Source organism: Protopterus annectens, chromosome 7.part0 (genome assembly GCF_019279795.1).
Source record: "Protopterus annectens isolate FY-2018-M chromosome 7.part0, PAN1.0, whole genome shotgun sequence".
Lineage (NCBI taxonomy): Eukaryota > Metazoa > Chordata > Ceratodontiformes > Protopteridae > Protopterus > Protopterus annectens.
The window spans coordinates 211,752,392-211,767,587 of record NC_056739.1 but is presented as its reverse complement, the minus strand read 5'-3'; the positions used below and the strand labels follow the sequence as shown (position 1 = coordinate 211,767,587).

At 36.7% G+C, this 15,196-nt stretch overlaps 1 protein-coding gene across 1 annotated transcript in view; it reads right to left on the bottom strand.

Annotated features, from left to right (window-relative positions):
• The window catches only part of LOC122806362 (lectin-like), a 104,954-nt gene that overhangs the window by 46,288 nt on the left and 43,470 nt on the right, over positions 1-15,196 (bottom strand). The gene's annotated exons all lie outside the window — the stretch shown is intronic.

The following is a 15,196-nucleotide window of genomic DNA, read 5'->3' as shown; positions in this document are numbered from 1 at the left end:
CTACTCCGAGGTGATCTCTGCCTAACACATAAAGCTATGTCAAACCCCAGAGCTGCTGGACATGTTACACCTAAAGAAATCCCAATCCCTTCAAGCTATACGCTCTAGGGACCTAAACCTTGTCACCACAATAAACAGGACACGCTGGAGGGATAGATTCCTGCCCCAGAGACTTCCCATACTCTGGAACAGGCTACCCATCTATGTCAAGCAAAGTTCTTCATTAGCACTCTTCAAGAAAAATCATGATGAGTGGATGGGAAATAGGAAATACACCCCGGGGATCACTTCTGTGTCTCTGCTCGACATTGGCACAGGAAAATAACTTTCTTGGGTGGCGCAAGCCAGGGAACCTTATTGGTTAGGCTTACACAGGCCTTGGGCCGATAGCCTTGTACCTACCTATGAACCTATGAATCTAAGTGCCTGAACAGAGGAAACTAGCAGTGGTGTCCTCTTTCCTCATTATTTGCTTTATATTTAGAGACACTGACAAAGAAAATAAGTGACTCAGAAATTCAAGGATTTAATTGGTATGGTATTCTAGAAAAGTTGTTTTATTTGCATCTGATAAAACCAGAAAATGGCATCTCAGTGTTGTGAAACATCTTTTGACAGTTTAGAGACTTTTTGGGATATAATATTTATGAAGATAAAACAAAGGCTATAGCTGTAAACTATGTATACACACAAGAATTGGTCCAGCAATCCCATACTTATGGAAACACAATAAAATGTAGTATTTATGAGTATGTATTAAAAAGAACCTGTTATGGTATAGAAAGATGCATGGGAACAGACTAAACAAAAGATAATACAAAAACTGAGAAACTGGAAGTTCTTGTTTATGGATATGGATAACAAGATGCAAACAGTGAAATTGTTTTTAGTCCCTTTAGTTATATATATTGGCATTTTTATCAGCCAGAGGAGAAGTTGTAAACAATAATTGATAAAGAGTTGAATTAATTTATCTGAGAGGGGAAGAGGGCAATGGTCAAGTGGGATAAGTTGATCCTTCCAACAGAACAAGGTGGTTTAGGATTTCCTGGTTTGAAGGGATATTTTAGAGCTACACGGTTGAGGCTCATATACATAACACAAACAGAAAGGTATAATTCAAAGACGATGATGAAATGGGGGATATTCAAGAAATAAGGAGATAATGGGATTTTGGGTGCAGATCTTTAAGGGGAATAACAATAGTCATACAGAATATTAAATTCATGAAGTAGCAGATAGTATTCTAAGAAGTAAGCTGACATGGGAATGGAAAAAGAAGATGTTGCTAATAGAGCTGGCTGCAATTAAGGGTACAGAGAATAGGCAAGAAGGGGCTAGAATTTATTGGAGAAAACTGGCAAAGGAACCAAGATATGGGGAGCAAATAATTAGAGAGAGAAAGGTACATTAATAGAATGGGAAGATGATTGCAGGCTAGAGACTGCCTTCTCTATCAGGTGCTGATATCAGAGTACAGGCAGAAAAAGGGTTTGGGGAATCCTAAGTGAAAGACCTGCTCTGGTAGAGTTTTTACTTGAGAACAGCACTGTTAAAAATATATAATTAGTAGAGAGACTGGATAAGCAATTCACAAGGAAACAATGGGAGGACATATTTATGGCACCCAAGTATAAAACAAAATCTAAAAATTTAGGATTTTGCTTGAAAGTGTTTACCTAAGTATTTTATACTCCAAGTAAACTCCAAACTCCAAAGAATTTTTCCTGCAGTGAAAGGCAAATGCTGAAGATATGATGGAGATGAAAGAAGTAACTGGGATCATATGTTTTGGGAGTATAATGAGTATGCAGACTTCAAAAATTCCCCACAGAGTACTCTGTCAGAAATATTTGGTGAATATATGGATATAACTAAGAAAATGCATTTTTGAGCTGAGATACAATATGTTAATTGTTTAGACATGGTAAGTCCTTGCTAAGTTTAATTTTAATGGTTGCCAAAAAAAAGCAGTTACTAGAAAATGAAAATAAAAGTTTAAACCAACTGCATTTGAAGTGTTGAATGATGTGACAGAGTTAAAAGAACTGCAGGTGGGATCTTTATAAAAGGCTAGGAGCAAATTACATACAAAAATGGAAATTGTGGGAACAATACACAGAAAATAATGTTTTTCTGGAGGAAAGACCCTTAGTCCCCTATTAGAGTGCTTACAATAGCAATTGTTTCATTTTCCACAATTTACATACACTATAAATTCATTTATACTGTAAGTCTTTGGTTTATTATTTCTCAACTATTCATATTAAAAACTATGCCCTTCCTACAAATATTGCAGGATAAATTTGTTAAATAAGAAATGTTCTCACTCATTCTACCTGTAGATCAACCTTCAAATCTTCAAAACCCAAATTAGGAACTATTGTTGAAGACTGACCTTTGGTCCCTTATCTGTACTGTATGATTGATATAATCAGGTTGTATTTTGCAGTAGTCTTTGATTCAGTGACTCATTTTTTTATTTTCCTTCCTATATCTGTGAGTTTATTCAACATATTTTCCCTTTCTATGTGTCAATCACCAAGCCTTTGTCCCACAGATCTTAAGTGTATCTGTTTTCTAATAAAGATGCCCTCTCTATGTCCAGTTAAGAGCAGATCAGAGGGGGCTATCATGTAGAAAACCATGGAGCAAATAGTGCTCCTGCCAGTACCTGATCATCTGTTAGCTGCCAAGAGAGAGATTGTCTATGTCCCAGGGGGATAAGGTTCTGGCTTAAACCTTCCACCAGACTGGGGTTGTATGTGATAGAGGATATAAGCTAATTTCACCCAGGCCAAGGAAGTCCATGGCAATGTTCACTATTCCGGAGTTCTTGTCATTGATGTTAGCTGGGGGAGTTGCTATTAAAACCTAAATCCATCCCCTGAGTGATGTGAGTATTATATCCCACATGGGGCATCCTATACCCTTGCCTGACATGAAAGCTTCTATATCTGGCTTGGGATCACTAATCCCACATACCTATTTTATGGTCACTTTTGTCATGTAGGCCTTTGTTTGCAAGGGAGCAGCTTGTTGACAGCAAACTACCTCACCCTCCCACAAGAATAAGAGAGCCTGCATAAAATCATTATTCCTACTCTGCACAAGCCAACCTTTCCAACTACCAAGCCACTATTCAAAGGAGGACTTCCAAGATGGCTGCACATTGAGTAACAGCTTGTTTCTAGCTCTTCCTCTTCTTCTTCTTTCAGCTGTTCCCATTAGGGGTTGCCACAGCAGATCATCTGTTTCCATTTCTTCCTGTTCTCTGCATCCTGCTCTGTCACATCAAACACCTGCATGTCCTCTTTCACCACATCCATAAACCTTATCTTAGGCCTTCCTCTTTTCCTCTTACTGGGCAGCTCCATCCTTAGCATCCTTTTCCCAATATAACCAGCATTCCTCCTCAGCACATGTCCAAACCAATGCAATCTTGCCTCTCTGGCTTTATCTTCAAACCATCCAACCAGAGCTGACCCTCTAATATACTGATTTCTAATCCTGTCCATCCTCATCACACCCAATGCAAATCTTAGCATCTTTAACTCTACCACCACCAGCTCTGACTCCTGCCTTTTTGTCAATACCGCCTTCTCCAACCCATATAACATAGCTGGCCTCACTACCCTCTTGTAGGCCTTCCCTTTCACTCTTACTGGTACCCGTCTGTCATAAAACACTCCTGACACTCTCCTCCACCCACTCTACCACGCCTGTACTCTCATCTTCACCTCCCTTCCACACTCACCATTACTCTGAACTGTTGATCCCAAGTATTTAAATTCATCCACCTTCGCTAACTCTACTTTCTGAATCCTCACTATTCTTCTAGCCTCCCTCTCATTCACACACATATATTCTGTCTTAGTCTTGCTGACCTTCATTCCTCTCTTCTCTAGAGCATATGTCCACCTCTCCAGGGTCTCCTCAACCTACTCCTTACTCTCACTACAGATCACAATGTCATTGGCAAACATCATAGTCCACAGGGACTGCTGTCTGATTTCATCTGTCAATTTGTCCATCACCATTGCAAATAAGAAAGGGTTCAGAGCTGATCTTTGATGTAATCCCACCTTCACCTTAAATGCATGTGTCACTCCTACTGCAGACTTCACCACTGTCACACTACCCTCGTACATATCCTGTACAACTCTTACATACTTCTCTGCCACTCCGGACTTCCTCATACAATACCACAACTCCTCTTTAGGCACCCTATCATATGCTTTCTCCAAGTCCACAAAGACACAATGCAACTCCAACTGATCTCTATATTTCTCCATCAACACTCTCAGAGCAAACATTGCATCTGTAGTCTTTCCCGGCATGAAACCATACTGCTGCTCACTAATCATCACCTCCCTTCTTAAGCTAGTTTTCACTAATCTTTCCCATAACTTCATGCTGTGACTGATCAGTTTTATCCCTCTGTTATTACTACAGCTTTGCACATCACCCTTATTCTTAAAAATCGGTATCAAAACATTTCTTCTCCACTCCTCAGGCATCCTCTCACTTTCCAAGATTTCATTAAACAATCTTCGGACAACAGCCTGTTTCTAGGTCTACCAGTGTGAAAACAGAAACTCAGCAAAGAAGGCCAGTAGACGTGTTTATGGGTAAATTTCAGTAACTGACTAGTAAGCTCACTGCTTGGATCCCAAGAATAAACAAATACAGAAGACCTGGAAAAAAATCTGCTACAAAAAGTGTAGAAGAAACACTTACTGGGGAAAGTTCTGCAGCTGTTCAGAAAAAAAACAATGCAACCTTCAGACATAACTTCCAATAACCTACAGGAAAATATAAGACAAATGCATGCAGACCTGGTTAAAATAAAATACTGATGGAGTATATCAACACAAACAAAAAAGGCTGGAAAAAATGGAAGAAGCTTCAAACAGATATTAGGTTGGTACTAGGCTATTAGCCCTAGGGCCTATACAAGCCTAGCCATAACAATTCCCTAGCTATTCAGATGCGATGATAAAGCTGCAAAAATCAGAGGTTGAAATGAAGAAAAGGTTGGCTGAATATGAGACTACTCAGGAAGAAATGTTTCAAAAAATATTAGAATTAGAGGACAGACCATGTAGGGAAAACCTGAGATTTCCATCTCTACTGGAGAAGCTGGAAGGAACAGACAGCATCAATTTTATGAAAGCACAAATAAGCATCCAGACTGGTATTCCACAACAGAAGTGTATACTCCAAACCTGGCTATAAAAAAGCAACATAGACCTTTAATAGTAACGATGCAATCCTACCAGCAGAAGGAGTTGATGCTGACAAAACTATAGCAGAAGAACAAAGTTTTAAAAGTGAGAGACAGCAGAGTGTTTGTGGAGAATTATTACTCGTACACCAGACAGAAGAGGAGAAAATGCATTCCATTATTCAGGGAATGTCGATATGCAGGTGTAAGATTCAAACTACTGTACCCAGCTGTCTTCAAGGTATTCTTCCCTGGAGGGACAAAACCATTTTCTGATGAAGTACATGCTAAGGAGGAAATACAAAAGTCTGTCCAACAAAAAGTAATCTGTGAAACAGAAGGAGATTTTGGTTCTTGTTCTTCTGGTAATAAAGACCACAGAGGGACTGTACCTGTGAAACATTTTCAAAAATTTCAATGCAAAATGCTGGAGAGAAGAACTGAGACTACATTGCAATAAAGCAGAGACAGGATTTTGGAGATGAACACATTACCAACATCTTTAAACAGACATCCTGTGATATAAAGAAACAGATATATTTATGAAATATAACAGAACAAGAAAATCTGGAAATATTGAACTTTTTCAGAATTTGTTGGACTCGTGGGGAGGACTCTACAGCATATGCTCTACTTCATGTCATTAGTTTTCAAAAAAGTGCTTTGAGGAGGGGAAGAGAGGGAAGTTTACTGTAAGTAAAGTTTTTTTCATAAATAGTACCAGTTTTGTGGCAAGTGGTTTTCTTTACATGTTATTAAGTAATGTTTTTTTTCAGTTATTTTTAAGTGTAATGTGTATTCTAAACAGTCGCTGCTGTTTTATTTTTAAATTTTCTTTTCTTTCTCCCCTCTTCTATTTTTCTTCTAGTTCAGATTTAAGAAATGAAGGCACTGCAAATGTTACACGATTTAAGAGAGAGTAAGTAAATGAAAAAGAATATTGAATATTATGAGGCTTTTTTCTATCAAATGCATGTATGCTCAGTAGCAATTCTGCATCTGGTCTTCATATTTCCATGGAGACAATCTGATAAAGAGAAACTGTCTACAGTCTGGTGATGAGTGATTGGCTGAAGGGAAAAAGCAAGAGAAATTGGCTAGGAGATTATGTTCTCTGAAGGCATTCAGGAGCTTCCCCGAGGTAGTTAATGTTCTCTGAAAACATTCAAGGGTTTCCCAGCTGGGAGAGCTATAAAGATAAGACAAAACCAATCAGCACTTAGTAGAAACACAGGTTGTACTATGTGTATTGGCATTGATAACTTTTCTTTTAGGTTAATTCAAGTCTATGCATGTGGCTGTCAGTTTGGGGCTTTCATTCCTATTAGGAAGGTGAAATTTTAATATTTGAAGGTGTACATAGTTTTGTGTATTAGTATAAAGCTAATAGGTTTTAGGGGGTATTGGGAGGTATTTTTGAAGGCTTTCAATAAAACAAAAACATTTATAAGATGTGACATAGGCTCAAATGGATATGACAAGAAACAACTGTATAGAAGTTCAACCTGCTAAAGAGTGTATGCATGTAACACAACAGCTGGAACTAGACATTTAACAAACAAGGTGTTATACATAAGGTGGGAATAATAACCTTTTAATACAATGATGCTTTCTTTAACGTCTTTAAATGTAAATGGCAGCACAGATAAATACAAACAAGAAAGACTAGTGAACTATATTAAAAATGTAGAGAGCAAATAGCTATGTTACAGCAGATACGCTTAAGAAGAAATGAACATGTGAATTTAATGAAGAAAGGTTTTCAGGATGGTTATTCAGCAGAATACCTGGGACAAAGAAAAAGAGGAGTACCTACATTAATTGCAAGAGGAGCTCCAATAGTGATAGAGGAAGATAAAAAAAAGATAATAATAGCAGACTTGTAGTGCCAAGGGGCTACTGGCAAGGGAGGAGAATTACATTTGCATGTACTTACATTCCACCTAAAACTGCAATAATGGAGCTCATGAAAGTTCTTGGAGAAATAATCAGTTTTTAGCAAGGAATATTACTTATAGGCAGGGACTAGAATTTGATTTGCAGCAGTGAAGATATGTCTGGGTTCCCAGAAGGGAAAATATAACAAAAGATGATAGATTTTTGAAGAAATTTATGAAAATATTTGGCATGGAAGATTTGAATTAAGTAATAGGCATTCGGAGTGAATTTACATATTATTCCCTAAGATATAAAAACTAGGCTAGGCTAGACAGAATTTACATTTCACAGGAACATGTGCATTTAATTGAAGGTCTTGATACTCACCCAATACCTATTTCAGATTATGTGCAAATAATAACTAAAATAAAAGCACAAGGTAAGGAAATAAAAATGAGACATTGGCACTTTCCCACCTATCTGTTGAAAAGAAAGGATTTTAAGGAATGGGTTATGGAGATTATTCAGGAGCTGTTAGTGAGGATAGAAATGTATTCTAAAATAAAGCTAGGGAGTGGGATAAAATTAAGTCTAAAAATAGGGTAGAAATAAAATAAAGGAGCTATGGTTAAGAAGTAACAAGAATTATTTAGAGGTATGACAAATGTTAAAGTATTGCAGAACAGGGGGAATCTCACAGAACAAAAAGAGAATCTACTGCAGAATGCTAACCAGAAAAGGGATTACCTCGATAATATACATGAGGTTGGAAAGAATGCTGTTAAGCAACTGTTTTTTGATAATAACACTCGAACACAAAAACTTTTAGCACAGCGACTCAGGCAACAGAAAGTAGAAAGGTCTGTCACAAAACTTAGGGAATCTATAACAAGTAAGGTAACAAGAGATCCAGTAGAGGTATTAGAAATATTTTGGAAATTCTACGAGACTCTCTATAAAGCAGAAAAATATGAAAATCAAGAAAAGATACAAATGGTAATGTTTATTGAAGAATTAAATATGCCAAGGTTAGAGGCAGAAGAGGCTCAATTACTAACGGTTACGATAGGAGGAAATGAGATAAAAATTGTGATGTATAACCAATCTACAGGAAAGTCACCAGGAATACATGGTACTCCTATTGAAGTTTGGAAGCTAAGAGGAAAAAACTGATAAAGATCTGGAAGGTTTTGTTTAACAGTATCTTAAGAGGATGAGAAGTACCAACATCCTAGAAGAAAGCTGTGGTAGCTGTAATAATTAAGGAGAGTAAAGATCCATCAGATCCACCTTCATACAGGCCCATTTCAATAGTAAACCATAATTATAAAGTGGTCATATCTATAATGGCTATAAGAATGGCAAAAGTAATGTCAAAACTGATAGATATGGATCAGTGTGTGTTTCTGGAAGGAAGTCAAACATTTGATAACATTAACAGAACACTGATGATCCAGATGGAAGCAGAATGTAAGAAAATGCCATTATTGTTGTTGGTGGGTCTTGATGCAGAGAAAGTATTTGACAGAGTAAGCTGAGATTTTATGAGCAGGGCAATGGAAAGATTTTTACTTCCTGAAAAACTTATAAGGTTGATTAGATGGATTTATGAGCTAAAATTAAAGTGGGTGGGGTCCTCTCTGATAATGTCTGCTCGAGCAGAGGAACCAGGCAGGGGTGTCCTCTTTTCCAATTATTATTTGCATTATATTTAGAGCCACTGGCAAAGAAAATAAGGGACTCAGAAATTCAAGGATATAATTGCTATGGTAGTCAAGAAAAGCTAGCCTTATTTGTAGATGATATTATTTTATATTTGACAAAACCAGAAAAAGACATTACAGTAGTGTGGAACATTTTGAGACAGTTTCAGATCTTTTTGAGATACAAAATTAATGAAGTTAAAACAAAGGTAATGTTGGTAAATTATGTACCCACACATGAACTGATTCAGGAATATTCATATTTATGGGGACATGATAAAATGAAATATTTAGGAATATGGATTAAAAATTATTCTAGTGTGGCAGCTAAGGGTATGTGGGAAGAGTCTAAAAAAAGATAACACAAAAACTGAGAAAATAGAAGCTTTGTTATATGGATATGGATAGTAAGATACAAGAATTTAAAATGTTTTAGGCCCTTTAGTCTTACACACAGGTCAGGCATATTTTTATCAGCCAGAGGAGAAGTTGTGGATAACAACTACTATAGAGCTGAGGGACTTTATCCAGGAGGGGAAGACAGCAAGAGTCAAGTGGGATAAACTGATTCTTCCAGTAGAATAGGGCAGATTGGGATTAGCCAGTTTGAAGGGGTATTTCACAGCTACATAGCACAAGCAGAAACCTATACATCAAAGTGGAAAGGGATGATGATGAAGCAGGGGAGAAGATCAAGAAACAAAGACAGACTGGGATTTTGGATGTAGGTCATTAAAGAGAATACCAATAAATATACAAAATATTATATCCATGAGGTAGCAGAAAGTATTCTAAGAACTAAACCAACATGGGAATGGAGAAAGCATATTCTGCCAATAGGGATGACTGCAATTAGCGATACAGACTATAGGCAAGAGGGGGGTGGAAATTATTGGAGAAAACTGGCAAAGAAGACAGGGTATTAGGAGCACATAACTAGAGAGGGAAAGATGATAGAATGGGAACATGCCAAGAATTTATTTGAACTGCAGGTTAGAGATTGCCTTCCCTATCAGGGATTGATGTCAGAGTACAGGCAAAGAGAAAGAAATATGGGGGTCCTAAATGAAAGACCAGCACTGGTAGAGTTTTTAATAGAATTTAGAACAGAAGCTGCCATTAAAAAAAGGAATAATGAGTAGGGCATATAAAATATTGCATGATAACTATAAGAATCAATCAGAGGAGGTTAGAAAGGATTGGGAAGAGATATTGCAAAAGCATTTCACAAAGAAACAGTGGTAGGATATATATATATATATATATATATATATATATATATATATATATATATATATCCCAAATATGCAATAAAACCTAGAAGATTTAGTATTCTGGCCTGGAAATGTTTACATAGATATTTTTATACCGCAAGTAGACTCCAGAAAAATGTTCCTCAGGCAGACAGCAAATGTTGGAAGTATATAGGGGAAAAAGGTAATTGGGAACATATTTTCTGGGAATGCAGTGAGTTGCGGACTTTAAGGATTCCCTGTGGGATGTACTGTCAGAGATGCTGGGTGGGCAGATTGGTCTGACAAAGGAGATGATTTTTCTGAGCTATGTTACATAATTGGAATTGCCCAGCCACGATAAGGGCTTGCTGTGTCTAATAGTGGTGGCTGACAAATAAAGCAAGTATTAGAAAATGGAAATCAAAATCTAAATCAATTGTACTAGAAGTGAATATAGTAACAGAGATAAAACAACTGGAATCAGGATCTTTAGAAAAGGGTAGGAGCAAACCACATAGAGCACTCTTCAAGAAAACTCTTGATGATTGGATGGGAAATGGGAAATTCACCCCGGGGATCACTTCTGTGGCTCTGCTCGACAGGGGCACAGGAAAATAATTTTCTTGGGTGGCGAAAGCCAGGGTACATTTTTTGGCTAGGCTTGTATGGGCCCTAGAGCCGATAGCCTAGTACCTACCTACCTACCTATGAAAAATGGGAATTGTGGGAACAATACATACAAGGGAGGAATGAGGTTTAAAAGGTGGCAGGACTTAAATGAGTTATGTAATGTTCGAGTGAGAAAGATTGGGTAGATTATAAGTGATATATAATGTTTGCTACTGGGAGTGTGTCAGTATGGTTTGTGATGTAAAATGCTTGCAAATAGGATTGTGTCAGTGTGGTTTGTTTTCCTTTATATAAATGTATGATTGCCTATGTAGTAAGTGATTGTTTACAAAAGATATTTCTTGTTTAAAAAAGGCAGGAATTGAATAATTTATGTAATTTTGCTTAGGTTATATGATATATGTGAAGTATAATCTGTGTTATATTAATATAGTTTGATTTATTTTATATGAATGTAAATTTTCCTGTGTCACAAGTGATAATTCAATAAAGGTGTTTGAAAAAAAACTGTGCCCCTTTTTGTCCCCAGCATTCTACTTACTTACCAAAGGACTAACCTTATGACTAACCCACTCCAAACTGTGCCATGATAATCAAACTCAGTTTAAGCAAATATTATTACCCTAAAGAAGCTTATTTCAATTTTATACATATGTAAACTGTGAATGTTGTATTACATTTTTCGTATTATACAAAGGACTGTAAGTGCCTGCCTATAAATATCCATCTGTGTATACTCATTTAAGTAACCTATTGTATAATATTTGTAACCAGTTTTATTTGTGGAGCTTTTCTCCCCAGGCCTCCTCTGAAAATGGGTTATGAAACCCAAATAGACTATCCCGGTAAAAAATAAATAAATAATAAAAATAAACCTTTCTGTGAGCGTAATTTATGTTGTAAATATTTCTGCATATTGATTTTGTTACTTTCTGCTGCATTTTTACTCTGGGGCTGAATCTAAATTTAGTCCAACAGGATCAGCATTCTACCCTGATCAACACATTAAATAAATAAAAAATAAATCAAAGGCAAAGCTTACAGGTTCAGTGTGCCATAAGAAACAAGAAGCATCTGATAAAATCTTATGTTGACAAAAGTGTTTACTCTTGGGGTGTTTTAATAAAGTTGCATGTTCTTTTGTTCATCATTTCTGAGCCTGTCTGATTTAGTGCATTTTTTATTAAATTAAAACTCTCAGAGTCGGGGTGATATTAGAAAACATTATTTGTACAGTGACTGATAAGGCGCACTTCAGTCATAGACACAAGACTAAATCATAAAGTATCACATCAGCTTTTTCAAAAGATGAAACAAAGGATCCCATGCATCGCATGTTAAATACAAAAATAAAATGGAAGGAAGGGACCCAAACCTCAAGACAGGCCACAAATTTAAATTGTCACAGTAACTTGATGGCAGCTAGGGCTTTTATGATCCATATGTTAATGCTATCATGAGAATCTAAAGTTATAAAAGTTTTAATACTGACATTCAGAGCCATGGTCCAGTGACACATAGGAAACTTCTCCAAAATTGAAGGAATATGGTAAAAATCAATCTGCTGTTCAGGTAAACCACTAAACTCATATGTCTTTATGTGGCTGAGCACTGCCTGGTTAAGTGACTTGCTAAATGTCATAAATAGGCAAAGCTTCTTTAAAAAAAATGGTATGTGAAATGTGACATACAGATCAAGGCTGATGTAACTGTCCTTCTCTTATAGAATAATGACATTTCCTGAATTAATTAAATGAAATGGATAAAGAATTTTCTTAAAAAAATATTTGGCAGAAGAATCATAGGATATGGGTAGACTGTATAGATATTGTGAAAGGGAAAACATGCTGTCAGGGATTCACTAAATTAAGTTTATACAGTTTAATAATAAGTTTGATAATGGTTTTTATTCCCCTAGCCTGGTATTAGAGAGTGCTCCCTGTATATTTACCTATCTATGTAACTACTCTCCACCGAAAGTAAAGCTTAGTGGAGTTTAAAAACACTGCGCTAGCCCCATAAATTACAACAAATGGCATAGAGTCACATGTATGTTCTTGTTTTTATTAAACACAGAGGGAGAGAAGATATGATGGGTAGTCTGTTGTGTCTCAGTAGGCAGTGATATAGACACAAAAGTTTGGACAGGAAAACCAGAATCAGTTGAATATAAAAGCTATAAAAAAGAGAAAATGTGCAGGTGTGTTTGCAAAGGAGAACTAGCACTGACAGTCTCAAGAAAGTACTTATTGTTCTATTCTAATTGTTTGCTTCTTGCTTTGCACTAGACTCTTTAATACCATCATGACTTCTGTTTAAATTATAGTATTTTATTATTAATTAGCCACGTTGATATGTACTTTATTTGTATATGTCCATGTCTAGTAATATTTAACTCTGAATTAAAATGTGTTTATTTTTACTGTAAATGTCTTTTCCTTGTTTTGAGATTTTTATGTTTTCTTCCTGGATTCCATCACTGAAAAAGGAAACTTTCAGTTGGACTGTCTTTCTTATCTAATGCAATATGTAAAATAACTAAAATCATAAATGGATATTTGAGGATCAGGGAAAGCATATGCACCAAATAAATGTGTATCATCCTCTTTGTCATATATCTGGTAGTCAAGTATTGACTTAATATAAGTCACCTCTTGAGAGCATGCTCTTGTTGAGTATGTATATTGACTGTATACACATACAGTGAGTGTGTGTACCATGAGTGAACATGTGTGCATGAGTGTGGATGCCTGCAGGTAAGTGAATTCTGTCCTAAATAGGAACTAGTGCTCTTAGATAGGACAGATTGCAGGAGTTTGTGTGGGAGTAGTGCAGGGCTTGAAGGTGAGTTGCATGTTGAAAATGTTTGGGGTGCATTTAGGGTTTGAATGCTGAGTTGAAGGAGCATGTGTGATGTATCTGTGGTTATATCGTGGGTATAGGTATGCATGTAAGTCTGCATGATCAGTCATACATTTGTGTATGTGATTGAGAGGGTTGTCTGTCTATGGGCTTTGAGTGAGTGATCTAATACAGGTTTGTGTGGCTTGGTGTGTTTCGTTATGCAACAGTATGCAGTATGTATGGGATGGAGTGAATGACTGCATGCATGATTGGAGATTTTACATGTTTGAGTGTGCAGTGTGTAGGTGTGTAGGCTGTTTGTGAGAGGGGTACATATGTCTTGGTGAGACACAGATCAGAATTGAGTAATGTTAGTGTGGTGCAGATCAGTATTTTGAGTGACACATCTACATTTTGAGTTGGGGTGTGGGAGGCTTGTCTCCCCACATAAAAAGCTTGTTTGCATATCAGTTTGCTATATCTGCTCATATAGCTGCTGGATATGTTTCATTTGAGTGTGTGTTTGTGCATGTGTGGTCTATATGTGCTACTATGAGTAAAGAAATCAAAGTGTGTGCTTTGTAGATGTTTTTCTATGAATTCACTGTAAATTCCTCTGCTCTGCCTGAGGACATTAATGAACACTGCTTTGTGTTTGCAGGTGGGAGTAAGAAATCATTTTATCAAGTATGACAAAGGAATGCAAGTTAAGAACCAAGTGGAGTTAGGTGGAATGATTCTAAGAATATTAGGAAAGCTATGGAATATAGCAGCAGCAGCTCTGGTTCTTTTATTTCCTCTTTGTCCATGTATGTGAAACCATAGGTATCTGAAAACAGCAAACGTGTCGCAAAAGATAAAAATAAAGAAGAGGGTGGACACTAAAGATGAGTCAGACCTATCCGAGTAGGCATTAATCCTGAAATCACTATTTAGAAAAACCTTTCTCTCTGGAAACATGAATTCATTCAAGTTGGAAACCAATCTGGTGTGGATTCCCAATAAGTTTATGTCAAACCATTCTAGTGTATTTCTTTGTGAAGATGTGGTCACTTGTATTGATAGGACTACTGATTCTTTCCCAAGCTGTACACTGTTGAAGTTGGCTTTGTGATAGAAAATTGAGTCACAAGTGTGGTAAATGACTAGAGACCTTTGTACGTGGGATACAGACATAGAAGAGGAGGTTTTTACCGAGGTACTAAAGTCACAAGCACTAAAGTTGGACTGGATTGATACCTACATCAGAGATGCAAGAAATATGACTTTTTTTTTTGCAGTTGGCACTTTCTAAACCACTCTAAAGACACTAGCACTGGCGGAAAATGTAAAACTAGATATCGCAACTGGAATAATTTAAAGCTTATCAGCTAAATGTGCAAAACTTGACAGATGAAATGAAGTAACCAGAGTGCATTAATAAGTTAAGTGATGGAATGGCGATTTAGAGTAGTACAGAGAGACTTTATGCTATTCAGTTTCAGTGGCGTAAAAGCAACTAATCTATGATTTGGAGCTAGGTAGATGCTTGGTTAAAATGTATGATGCATATTGAAAGTTAGTGGAAGATGATATTGTGCAAGTCATTGGTATGACCCTGTTTAAAATACTGTGCCCTGCACAATGAACCAAGTATTAACTAATTAAAGCAGAGTGTAAATAATTCAAAAGCTAGACTT